Source organism: Miniopterus schreibersii, assembly GCF_964146895.1.
Source record: "Miniopterus schreibersii genome assembly, chromosome: 4".
In the NCBI taxonomy this organism is placed as follows: domain Eukaryota; kingdom Metazoa; phylum Chordata; class Mammalia; order Chiroptera; family Miniopteridae; genus Miniopterus; species Miniopterus schreibersii.
The window spans coordinates 41,550,967-41,563,715 of record NC_138105.1 but is presented as its reverse complement, the minus strand read 5'-3'; the positions used below and the strand labels follow the sequence as shown (position 1 = coordinate 41,563,715).

The 12,749-nt window shown below is 41.0% G+C and overlaps 1 pseudogene across 1 annotated transcript in view; it reads left to right on the top strand.

The window, feature by feature from the left end:
• LOC308556235 (translationally-controlled tumor protein pseudogene) overlaps positions 1-12,749 on the top strand; it is a 50,113-nt pseudogene extending 37,364 nt beyond the window's left edge. Inside the window, exon 2 of the transcript in view lies at positions 12,220-12,749. The product of the transcript in view is annotated as a translationally-controlled tumor protein pseudogene (transcript). The remainder of the gene's footprint in view (positions 1-12,219) is intronic.

Sequence of the window (12,749 nt, the reverse complement as noted above, 5' to 3'; positions counted from 1 at the left end):
TAATCTCGTCGTTACATAGTTTTTAGGAAATTCAGAAACAGACTTGTTTGTATAAGAAATAAATCTGTTTCTAATAATATTCAGGAAATTTAAAATCCTAGACCTTTTTTAAAAATAATACATCATCCAGCCAGACTGGTCCGGCTCAGTGGTTGAGCATCAACCTAGGAACCAGGAGGTCATGGTTCGATTCCCAGTCAGGGCACATGCCCGGGTTGCAGACTCGATCCCCAGTAGGGGGCATGCAGGAGGCAGCCGATCAATGACTCTCATCATTGATGTTTCTCTCTCTCTTCCTCTTCTTTCCTCTCTCTGAAATCAATAAAAAACATATTAAAATAATAATAATAATACATCTGTATATTGTGTATTTACCACCCAAAGTCAAATCTCCTTCCATCACCATATATTTGACCCCCTTTACCCTTTACTACCTCCCCTACCCCTTCCCTTTCTCGTAACCAGCATATTATTGTCTGTGTGTATGAGTTCTTATTTGTTTGTCTTGTTTACTCATTTGTTGTTTCCAGTTTCATATCCCACATATGAGTGAAATCATATTGTTCTTGACTTTTTCTGTCTGACTTATTTCACTTAGCATGATATTCTCAAGATCCATCCATGTTGTCACAAAAAATCCTAGACCTTGATAGTCCCTTATTATAATTGTATTAAAATGTATTACTTGACATAAAGAAAATATTTGTAAATTATATATCTGATAAGGGGTTAATATCCAGAATATATAAAGAGCTCCTGAAACTCAACAACACAAAAACAAATAATCCAATTTTTAAAATGGGCTAAAAGCTTGAAAAGACATTTCTCCAAAGGTGACATACAAATGGCCAACAAGTATCTGAAAAGATATTCAACATCATTAATCATAAGGGAAATGCAAATCAAAACCACAATGACATATCATCTTATACCCATTGGAATGGCTACTATTAAAAAAAAAGTGCAGAACATATCAAGTGCTGATGAGGATGTGGAGAAACTGGAACTCTTGTGAAACATTGGTAAGCATGTAAAATAATGCAGCCGTTATGGAAATCAGTATAGTGGTTCCTCAAAAAATAAAAAATAGAATTATCATAGGATTCAGCAATTTCACTTCTGAAAAATCAGGATCTCGAAGCAATGTTTGCAGCACTAATTATAATAGCTAAGAGGTGAAACAACCCAAGTGTCCATTGACAGAGGAATGGATAAACAAGGGGTATCTACAGACAATGGAACATTGTTCAGCCTTAAAAAGGAAGGAAATTCCGACACATACTACGACATGGATGAACCCTGAGGACACTATGCTAAGTGAAATAAGCCAGCAACAAAAAGACAAATACTATGATTCTACTATATGAGGCATCTAGATAGAGTAGTCAAATTCATAGAAACAGAAAGTAGAATGGTGGTTGCCAGAAGCTGGAAGGAGGGGGAAATGGGGAGCTGTTATTTAATACGTACAGAGTTTCAGTTTTGCAAGATGAAAAAGTTCTGGACATTGGTTGCACAACAATGTGAGTATAGTTATTACCATTAAACTGTGCACTTAGAAATGGTTAAGATGGTAAATTTTATGTTTTTACCACAATAAAAAAAATTAGTATTTGCATTGTAGTCTCCCCTTATCTGTAGGGGATACCAAGACCTCCAGTGGATGCCTGAAACTGCAGATAGTACCGAACTCTATATACACTGTTTTTCCCTACACCTATGATAAAGTTTAATGTATAAATTAGGCACAGTAAGAAATTAACAATAACTAATAATAAAATAGAACGATCATAATCATATGCTGTAATAAAAGTCATGAGAATGTGGCATTGTTAAGTAAAATAAGGGTTACTTAAACACAAGCACTGCAGTCCCAGGACAGTCACCTGGTAGCTGAGATGTTACTAAGTGGCTAACGACGAGGGGTGTACAGCATGGAGATGCCGGACGAAGGGATGATTCACGTCCTGGGCAGAATGTGGTGGGACAGTATGAGATTTTTTTCACTCTATTCAGAATGGCATGCAATTTAAAACTTGTGAGTTATTTATTTCTGGAATTTTCTATTTAATACTTTTTGGACCTGGTTGACCAAGGGTACAAAAACCAGAGATACGGGGGTGGGTACTGTTCATAATATGCATTAATGTTTTTCTTAGGAATGTCATGTCTTAGCAAAGATCATATCTTTACTTACCCAGCTTTACAGCCAAATGAACTTGGCTCTCCATTCCTAACCAGGGTCTTGACCAGAATAGGCATAAGATAAAATACCAACACCCAAAAGTAGCTAAGTTAATGACTAATGATGACCTTGTGGCAGTCAATGTATACTTTTATTGAATACCTCTTATGTAGCTTGGGCTTACGCTGGTGGGGAATTACAATAATACGTCCCTTTTTTCTTAGAGCAGAGGAAAATGGCCTTGGCCCAGTAAGACCATAGTTCCGGAAGGGGATTGAGTGGTGTGCCTCTGTGGTATGTGGTTTTCACAATGGGCTTTCCTTAGTGTACAAGACGCCCATGGCAATCAATGCACTTGTGCCAGCCTTTTGCATAGGATGCAGGGCTATATTGCCAACCACTGGGGAAGGGCAGGAAGGCTGTTTCTTGCCTGCAGGGCACTTCAGAGCAGGGGGGGAGGTTGAGCAGGTGCATGGGGCAGGAAGGGTATTCTTAGCAGAGGGAAGCCACAGGAGCAGGCACATGAAGTGGTATTTAATGAACATAGGAGGGCCAGGCATGAATTCCAAGATGAGTGACAGAAATGAATACGTCTTAGTCCTTTGTCGTATCCCCAGTTGTTTTGGTTTTTTATACTCATCCAAGGATATTTTTTCTATTGCTTTTCAGAGAGAGTAGAAGGGAGAGAGAAATAGAGCAAGAAACATCAGTATAAGAGAGACACATCGACTGGTTGCCTCCTGCACCGCACACGGGCTGGAAACCGAGCCTGCAACTGAGATACATGCCCTTGGCTGGAATTGAACCCGGGACCCTTCAGTCCATGGGCTGACACTCTAACCACTGAGCCAAACCAGCTAGGGTATCCCCAGTTGGTGAAAATACATTCTGTTGAACTGAACAAGTTTTAAGAACTCGAAAACATTTAGATGTGTGTGCCTTGGGTTGAAAAGATTTGGGAAGGTTTACATATACATATACACATACATATACATACGAAAGCAAAGATTATCTTCAAAAAAATCTAAACACTGACGCCTGCAAAGCTGACTCATCTGCAAAGCGTCTGTCCGTAATTATTTTTCCCAGTCACATTCATGGTCACTTTATGAGTCTCTTTTAAGACACTAATATCAATTTTTTTGAACAGGAATTTTAGGTCACTTGAAAGGCCAAGCTGCCCTGGCTGGTTTGGCTCAGTGGGAAGAGCATTGGCCCGTGGACTGAAGCGTTCTGGGTTCAGTTCCAGCCAAGGGCATGTACCTCGGTTGCAGGCTCGACCCCTGGCCCATGTGCGGTGCGGGAGGCAACCAATCGATGTGTCTCTCTCACATCGATGTTTCTCTCTCTCTCTCTCTCTCTCTCCCTCCCTTCCACTCTCTCTGAAAAGCAATGGAAAAAATATCCTTGGGTGAGTATAAAAATAAATAAATAAAAATTAAAAAGGCCAAGCAGTAAGTATTTAAACAAAAGACATTACAACAATGTCAAAAAGCTCCTACCGTATTAAGCTACAGGGAAAACATCAAGAGCGAATGTTGAGGGTTATGATGGCAAGGGAGTTTGCTTTCTAGGAGAGCTGAGGGAAACAACTGTCTCTATACCCTGACCATCTGGACCCAGAAAAACACATGCCAGGAGAAGGTCCAGAGGGCTGAAGGTGAAAGCCAAATGGAAAAGTATAAGAGACAAGTGGCTACACTTGCCGAAGCCCTTCCAGATGCTCCCCAATGACTGCTTAAGCTGGAAGCTTCAGGCTTTTGCCTTCCAGGGGCTCTGCAACCAGGGCTACCAGGTTCAGGGGGGCCTGGGGCTGCAGATGAATTTTATAGACCTTGAAGAACTCTGTGTGTGTATGTGTGTGTGTGTGTGGTGTGTGTGTGTTGGTTCCAGAGCTACCAGAATGGACACTGTCCTGACTCATAGAATCTTTGCCACTCGCCATTTCTCAAACCACCAATAAGTGCTCAGAAGCAGTTGTAACACCCAATGCCACACTTCAGGAGGAAGCATTGGTCTAAAGTAAGGGGGATAGGTAGACACCTCCATGATGCTTGCATATGCCATCACGAGAACACCAACGGAGAATCTGTTTTTATCTCTTTAGCTATGTCCCTTTGTACCAGAGTAACTTCTTGGTGTTTTTTTTTTTAATTTAATCTTCACCCAGGATATGTTTTTATTCATTTTGAGAGATAGAGAAACATCAATGTGAGAGAGAAACATCAATTGGTTGCCTCCTGTATGTGCCCAGAGCAGGGATGGAACCCAAAGCCTAGATATGTGCCCTGACCAGGAATCAAATCCACCACCTTTTGGTAAACAGGAAGATGGTCCAACCAACTGAGCTACCTGGCCAAGATGCAGAGTAATTTCATAAAAATAAAATCAACCCCACCTTTTACCTCTCCTACTATTGGCTTTCCCAACTGATAATCTGATAAAAATTCTACAAGAGACCCAGGTGATTCCAGTCTAGCTAGCCATTTCTGTTATTTACTTATTTATTTTAATCCTCACCGAGGACATTTTTTCCATTGCTTTTCAGAAAGAGTAGAAAGGAGAGAGAAAGAGACACATCGATTGGTTGCCTTACTCACTTGCCCGACTGGGGCTGGGGATTGAGCCTGCAACTGAGGTACGTGCCCTTAGGCCAGGGAATCGAACCTGGGACCCTTCAATCCACAGGTCAGCGCTCCACCCACTGAGCCAAACCAACTTCTGTTCTTCACATCAGGTATGTTAAACTTTACCTTTAACTGAGAAAACTCAGATTGAGAGTAAGTGCTGAAATTCCCCCTTGCGATGCCTCATTCCAGCTTCTTTGGTGACTTTTGTGAGCCTCACAGCTTTCACTGCAGCACAACTGCTGCACAATTTTAGACTTTTGAGGGTGTTGCATAGAGGTGTTTGGACTTGACTGGGGAAATGAAATAGTTTGCAAGGGCATGCTCCCAGTTGTTCTTTGTTCAAAGAACTAGCAGCCTATTTGTGCATGTTGAGTGAGAAAGCAAAGACAGAATCACTTATAATTCTTATTGCTTTTGATCATATAGTAAAATATAGCAAAACACCAGGATGTTGACATTATTGTCTTATTTCTCCTATAGGTGCCTAAGTTCTTTAAAGGCAATATCTGTCTCTGATTCACTTTTGGCATCTTACAAGGCTAGTTCTGTATCTTACAAATAGTAAATTATCAAAAAAAGTTTATGAACTAATTAAATAATATCAATAAATAAAAAGAAACCCTGGGTGTCCCAAGGTTGTAAGCTTTTAGCCCACAGGGCCCAAGGCAGAGGTGCTACCTCAACAGCATATTACTTTCATAAGCTTGCCTATCTGCTTCTCAAGAAAAAGATCTGCTTAGAACAAAAGATCCGCTAATCCGAGTTTGTCGTTATCTGAAAGATGTTTGTCATTTATTCTGGATTTACTCCTGCATTCGGCCAGCTGTTTTGAAAAACTGGTTGCGTTTATCAATCTGGAGAGAAAGCTGGCATTATGTGCTAATCTTTGGGAGTAAAGATCTACTGATCTCTTGACCCAACAGCAGTGGGTCAGGAATTTTGAGCTGGTTTTCCCGGAGCAGCAAAGGATTTGTACCCATCCACCTGCATTCCCGTACTCACACACCTGCCCTGTCACCATTGTGCTGACGGTCAATCAGAAGCATTTTTGAAGCAACAGCTGGACTTAGGAATACACTCTGGGCAATTAGACAAGATCAGCATAACTGGTCTATCTGAGGATTGAAGCTGCACTCATGACCTCACCAACATCATGTTCTGTGTATAGATATGCATCACGTTCCTTACCTTTCCATGAAGGAACACCTATGAAAGGACACAGACACACAAATAGATATCATGCAAAGATTTAATTGTGTGTTGGGGCAGTTATGTATAAAAGAAGTTTCTGCAGCTGTTTCTAAGGTGTGTTTATCCTAGAAACTTCTAGATTATAATCCACATGTCTAGTCTATTAACATCTCTCTTAAACACAGACTCAAAACCTTCAGAGAAGACCAAGATCAATCCTCTTTTCCATTAGGGCTTCTCTGAGACTCTCAGCTCCCTGCCCTGAACTCCCCTTCCAGAGCTCTTTTTCTCCCTCCCTTTCCTTTCTCCCTTCCTCCCTTCCTTCCACAAATAGTGCTGAACCAGACACTTTTAGCCACTTTGACTACAAGGTGGGGAAAGGAACCCTGAATCTCTGCCTTCATGGAATTTATATTGCCTCATGGAAAGAGAAACAATAAAAAAGGTAAATTACGTTTTATATAGCAGATCAGATGATGATGAGTGCTATGAGAGAGGCAAAAGTAGAAAAGGGGGTCAGGGATTCCTGGGAGGGGAGGTAATGACATTAAACACTGTGTTCTAGCAGGATCTCACTGAGTAGACGACACTGAAACAAAGAACTGAGGAAGGTAAAAAGCTGTCCCCAAAGCGGAGGCTTTGTATCAAAGGGGAATGGCCCTTGGGAATAAATGGCAACACTCCTTACTTGGCTCTATGGTGAGCAGTGAGTCAATTATGCATCAAGAAGGATTCAATGACTTATCTTTGGCAGAAAGACAAAAAATAGACGTCTGACTGTCTCCGCCTTCCCCTGACTTAATCCTCAAAGACGGTGGTGAAGAATTCAGTCGGACTCCCCACAGAAAGGGAATTTCTGAGACAATGAGGTGAGATGACTCCTATAGCCATGGGTCGAAGCTGAATGGCCCTCCCCCTTACAGCAGCCAGATAAAACTCCAGAGTGAAGTCCAACTCTTTCATACAGGAAAGAATCTTATTGGGCCTGGGGCACAAGTATCCAAACAAGTTTTCAAATTTTCAATAAATAAAAGGGTGAAGAGGGAGAAAGGGAGAAAACTTGAGCAGAATCTATGGAGGAGAATGTAGGTTTTGCTAAGCGTGTCCAGATGTGCCCACAGCAGCCAGGAGAGCTCTCAGGATAGCCCCACAGATGAGGTCCGTGTTTGCCTGCAAGGGTCGAATGTGCAGGTGTTGGCAAGCGAGCCCTCTAAGGGAAGGAAGGCGCCCATACCACTGCTGCTATCAATATCTTAGTGTTCAACAGCATTGGTGAATGGCTGCTATATAACAGATCCTGTGAGGAATGCTGGCAATGCCAACATTAAGGAACACACAGCTCTTGTCAGGTTTGTGTGAGGTCACCCACCATGAGTTTATCTGGTTCCCAGCCAAACTACCCTGAATGTCACTAACTAGTATTGTTTGATTTAGAACTCTTAGATCTATATAATCACAAATTAGGATAATAGTGGGAAATACAATGTCTGTGTCAGATATATAAAAAAACAACCCAAACATAACTTGATTGGAAGGTGGAATCCAAAATAAATGGGGGTCTTACATCCCATAAATATCACAGGGCAAGAAAGCCTTTCTCATATTTTTGCTTGGCGTGAACATGAATATCATGAGGAATATTTTAAGTTAATATGTGGATGTCCTGCTGAGATATCCATCTTGAGTATGGAAGTGCTCTGGATAAATCAAGTGCTGATACTCAAGTGCTCTGGAAGAATATCCTTCCCGACCTAGCAGCTATCAATAATTTATTGAAGCCACTTTTACTTCAAAGCACTAACTTCCCCAAAAGAGTCAGATTCAAGTCTTATAAACAAAAATTCAGCCCTAAAATGAGGCCAATGCCTTTCTCTACTTTCACACACATGCCACATGACATTCATAGCCCTGGGAAAGGAAACATTTTCCCCTCTGCCTCATCGGTTAACTGCCTGGGGCCGTGTAAATGAGATGGATAGAAGGCAGGTTACTATGAGAAAAACAAACAGCAGTTTATTAACATGCGCACCCCTGCGTAGGCATGGAACACTTAGCGATGAGTAACTCCAGGGGGTGGTGACAACTTGTGCTTAGACCATCTTAATGAAAGGACAGTACATTTTTAGAGAAATGACAAGGCAAAGGAAAAAGACTTTGTTTCTAGAGTGGCAAATTGTGGGAAGGTAAATACAGGGTGGGGCAAAAGTAGGTTTACAGTTGTTCATATGGAAAATAATACAAGAATAAACACTATGTTTTGCATACTCACAACTGTAAACCTACTTTTGCCCTAGTACGGTTTGTTTTGTACATTCCTCTGGTGCTATCTCTGGGCTGATAAGGGCCTGGAGTTATCTCCGATGGCTGACTTCTATCTTTCCTGGTAGAGAGAAAGTACAGAGATACCTTTACAAATTCATGTCCTGTAAAGGCAAAAAAGGAGAAGGCAGAGAACTTCTCTTCTATCTGCTTCTTCTCAGTCGCCTTCAGCTCAAAATGATCTTTATGGCAAAGTGGCATGTTTGGGGATGGCATATTCTGATACTCCGCATATCCTGACATTCTACAGTTATGACCCTCTGGGCAACCAAGTATTTTTCCTGCCTCCGCAAAAAATTCAACCCATTTGTAGGTATATTTCTGAGTTCTAGGTTTCCAATCTTTGAAAACAACACGAAACAAAAACAGCATCTTGCCTATCTTTCCACCATACCAATGAGTTACAAGGAGCTGTGTACATTCACCTCATTATAGTAAGGTCTTGATTATTGCACTAAATGAAGGTTACTTTAAATAGCATACTTAAAATTATATTTGACTTTAAACTATCTTCTGGAATGGCACTTGGTGATAGAACTAGCTGATATTCTAGCAATAAATTCTCTTTGAAGTTTCAATTCCAAAACTTCTTAGTTTCCCAGACGCCCTTGATCAACCCTTCCCAGTTCTCTATGACATGTTCTCTCACCAAAGTTTGGGTTTGCTTTCCCCGAAACTTTCCTAGAGTAAGAAAGATGGTGAAGTACTTTGGTATCAGTACAGTATAAATAGAAGGAAGTTTGATATTGACCAGCAGTAACAATTACTCCAATTTCCATGGAGTAACAATTAAAAAAATTTGATAGATTAACAGAAAAAAAGAAGGAAAGTTTTCAAGATTTGTTCTGGTCTTAACAGAAAGTGCTATGCAAACAGATAATTGGACAGTATCTTGCCTTTTATTAGCTGTTAGACTTAAACAAGTTACTTAAGCTCTCTGATCTTTAGTTTTTTTCCTTCTGTAAAATGGGAAGGATAATCCTCACTTTTCCATATTGTGAAAATTAGATTATCTTTAAAACACCTTGTTCAAGACTGACACCTGTCAGAAGGGAGGGAGATTGGGGGCTGGGTGAAAAAGGTGAAGGGATTAAGCAAAGAAAACAAAACAACCTCACAGACACAGAAGACAACAGTACGGTGATTACCAGAGGGAAAGGGGGGTGTGGGTGGTGGAAGAGGGTATGAGGGGGATAAGTGGTGATGGAAGGAGACTTGACTTGGGGTGGTGAACACACAATACAGTATACACATGACGTGTTATAGAATTGTACTCCTGAAACCTATGTAATTTTATTAACCAATGTCACCCCAATAAATTAAACAATAAAAAATAAAAACACAATCAGTGGTTAACTCCTAGAGCGTGTCCAGCATTTGGTATTTAATAAATAGTTATTGAATGAATGGCAGCTATAATAATGACAACAACAATAATAATAGAACTTTGTAACAAGAAAAAGAATAATATATAAACTAAAATAATTATATTTTATGTAATTTATTACTACATTTTATGCAATTCTGAAATAACCCGAGTTACCAATATTTGAGCCAGGGGACACCAAAAGACAAACAGCATCATTTTAATACTGAGAGAGTTAATTCCATGCTCTGAAAGAGAAACATATTATCCAAAATTGTGGTGTTTAACAGTTATTCTGAAAGAATTGGAATTTTTAAAAGAATTCCAGGAAACCAGAGACCTCGAGGTAATGAATCAGAGAGAAAGGAATCACCATTTTCTGACTAGAGGTTGATTCTCTAAAGTTAAGAAAAGGTCATAGACTTTCCATTACCTTAACTTAAACTGACCTCTTCTAAGGACAACGCCAAGTATGACTCAGGGAAACCCTGAAGGCTTGGCCAGTGAGAAAGTGTCTCTGCCATTGACATAGATTTCCTATATGAGCTTAAACTTCTAGCTGTTTACTTTGCTCTGGGTCTCCTTCCTTTGGCCTTTTCTTTATTTCAATCTTAATTTCATTTGGGTATTTACTGCCTACTTTCCTAAGATTTATGTAACCAGAAGTAGTACATATATATATACACATAAACTACTGTTTGTGCATGTGTGTGTCTCAGCATGTTTTAGTCTCTTGCTCTTTCCATTTAATAGCATAGCACCATGACCTTTTCCTGCATGTTACTTCTGCTCCTTATACAGAATTGGGGTGAGCCTCAGCCCAGTAGAGAGTACCATGAACTTGTCTTTGTATATTCTGCATATCATCCCTGAGCTTTCTCATAACAATAATTGCAAGTCCAGAGATCCAGTTTTCCTCTTCATGAAGCATTCACAGGCCCACAGTGCACAGGCGTGACTTGAGGAGGAGGGTCAAGTTGAGGTAACACTCAGGTCTAGCACAGGGGCGTAGACTGCTGGATGAAAGCTCATCTTGAAGAGTCACAGCCAAAAGGGAAAGTATTTTATTCTTGTGGTTGCCAAGGGGCCTGAAGGTCTTGGCCCTGTGGGTCAGTGTTACTCACGGGAGAGAGACTTTCAATCAAACTGGCCAGGACCTGTCTGCTTGGAGTCCTTTTACTTCTCTATTGCTTCGTAGAGCTGAGGTTTCATAACTCTGGTTCCAGACAGGCAGTGTGCTGAAGGCTGAGAGATCTGGTGTGAGCGGTGTCTCAGAATATTTGTGTTGAGTCCTCTGAGACAACACCAAGATGATGAAGAAATGCCCACACCCTAAAAGCCAACTTCAGGGCAGTGCTAGAGCTCTCTGGAGAAGGCACTATCCTCTACACCTGCTGCTTCTACTGGTCCAAAGTCAAGGCCTTCCACAACCATTCTTCATGGGGAAAGGCTATCCCCCAGCATCTTGTCCCATTTCAGGACCCTCATGACCTAAAATTCCCATTCCCAAAGATCTCTTAGTGATCAAACTCTTTCAGTTCATGTTCAGAGTCACTTCTCACAATGCAACATGGCCCTTGGAGTGCTTAGCCAAGAAGTTCCCACCTTTTCTGCAGTGATGTCCTCACAACATTTTAGACACTTAAAACATCAAAGTTCTGGTTACACTCTTCTCCCAGAGTAATGGCCAGCTCACCCCACACTTAAATGACTCAGCAAGTCACTTAAGTGACTATTCCCAGAACAAGAAAAATGTTTTCAGAGTGATACTACCCACCAGGACAATGGAGTCTATTCACACCATACTTAATGTAACGGAGGAGTCCACTTAAGTGTTTCTTCCCCTAACAACAATGATCCACTTCACTGCATTTTCTGCCCTACAATCATTATACACTGAAACAGCTGCCAACTTCTGTCTAGGGTACCCACAACAGAAGCCCAATGCTTTGTTGGTTTATTTCTCACTGGCAGCCTGTGTGTTGGCATCTCAAGTCTATATATTAAGTGCAAAGCTAAATGCACCCATGTTTTTGCTATCAGTAAAAATGATAGCAAGTTTAAATATATGAACACAAACATGGGAACGCACACACACAATGTTGACATATCCCACTGGCAAAGTCTGAAGTGTAGTTTTTTTCTTTTTCTTAGTAAAGTAAACCATGGTCTTAACCATATTTAATAGAATATATTTCAGGAGTAGGGAAAAAATATATGAGCTCAAGAGCTAATGTCATGATATACTTACATAAGTTCCATAATGCTAAGAAAACCTCAATCACATTTTGATAGAAAATAGGGAATTATGATAGAATCCCACCATAATATGACAAGTGAGAGGTCCAAAAAGACGTGCTATAGTCTGGGTGACATGAGCAGTTTCATTAGTTGCATTACCACGAGGTAAAGTTACTTAGCTTTTTTTCCCACCTGCTACCCCCTCCCCACAAGCGCTGCTCAGCTGCACCTCACTCACTGGAGCCTGGGCTCCTGCTAAGCCAGTTGCCTCTGTTGTCTCCTTCCAGCCGCCATCATCATCATCTACTGGGAACTCATTAGCCATGATGAGGTCTTCTCCGGTATCTGCAAGATCCTGGAGATCGCAGACAGGCTGTGCCTAGAGGTAGAGGGGAAAATAGTCAGTAGGACAGAGGGTGACATTGATGACTCACTTATTAGTGGAAATGCCTCCACTGGATGCCCCGAGGGCAAGGGCGAAGGTACCGAAAGCACAGTCATCCCTGGTGTTGATAATGTCAGGAACCATCATTTATAGGAAACCAGCTTCACAAAAGAAGCCTACAAGAAATACATCAAGGATTACATGAAATCAATCAAAGGGAAACTTGAAGAACAGAGCCGAGAAAGAGTGAAGCCTTTCATGACAGGGCTGCAGACCAAATCAAGCATGTCCTTGCTCATTTCAAAACCTACCGGTTCTGTATTGGTGACAGCGTGAATCCACTTGTCACAGTTGCTCTGCTGGACCACAGTGAGGATGGTGTGATCCCATAAGGATTTTCTTTAAGGATGGTTGGAAGTGGAAAAATGTTAG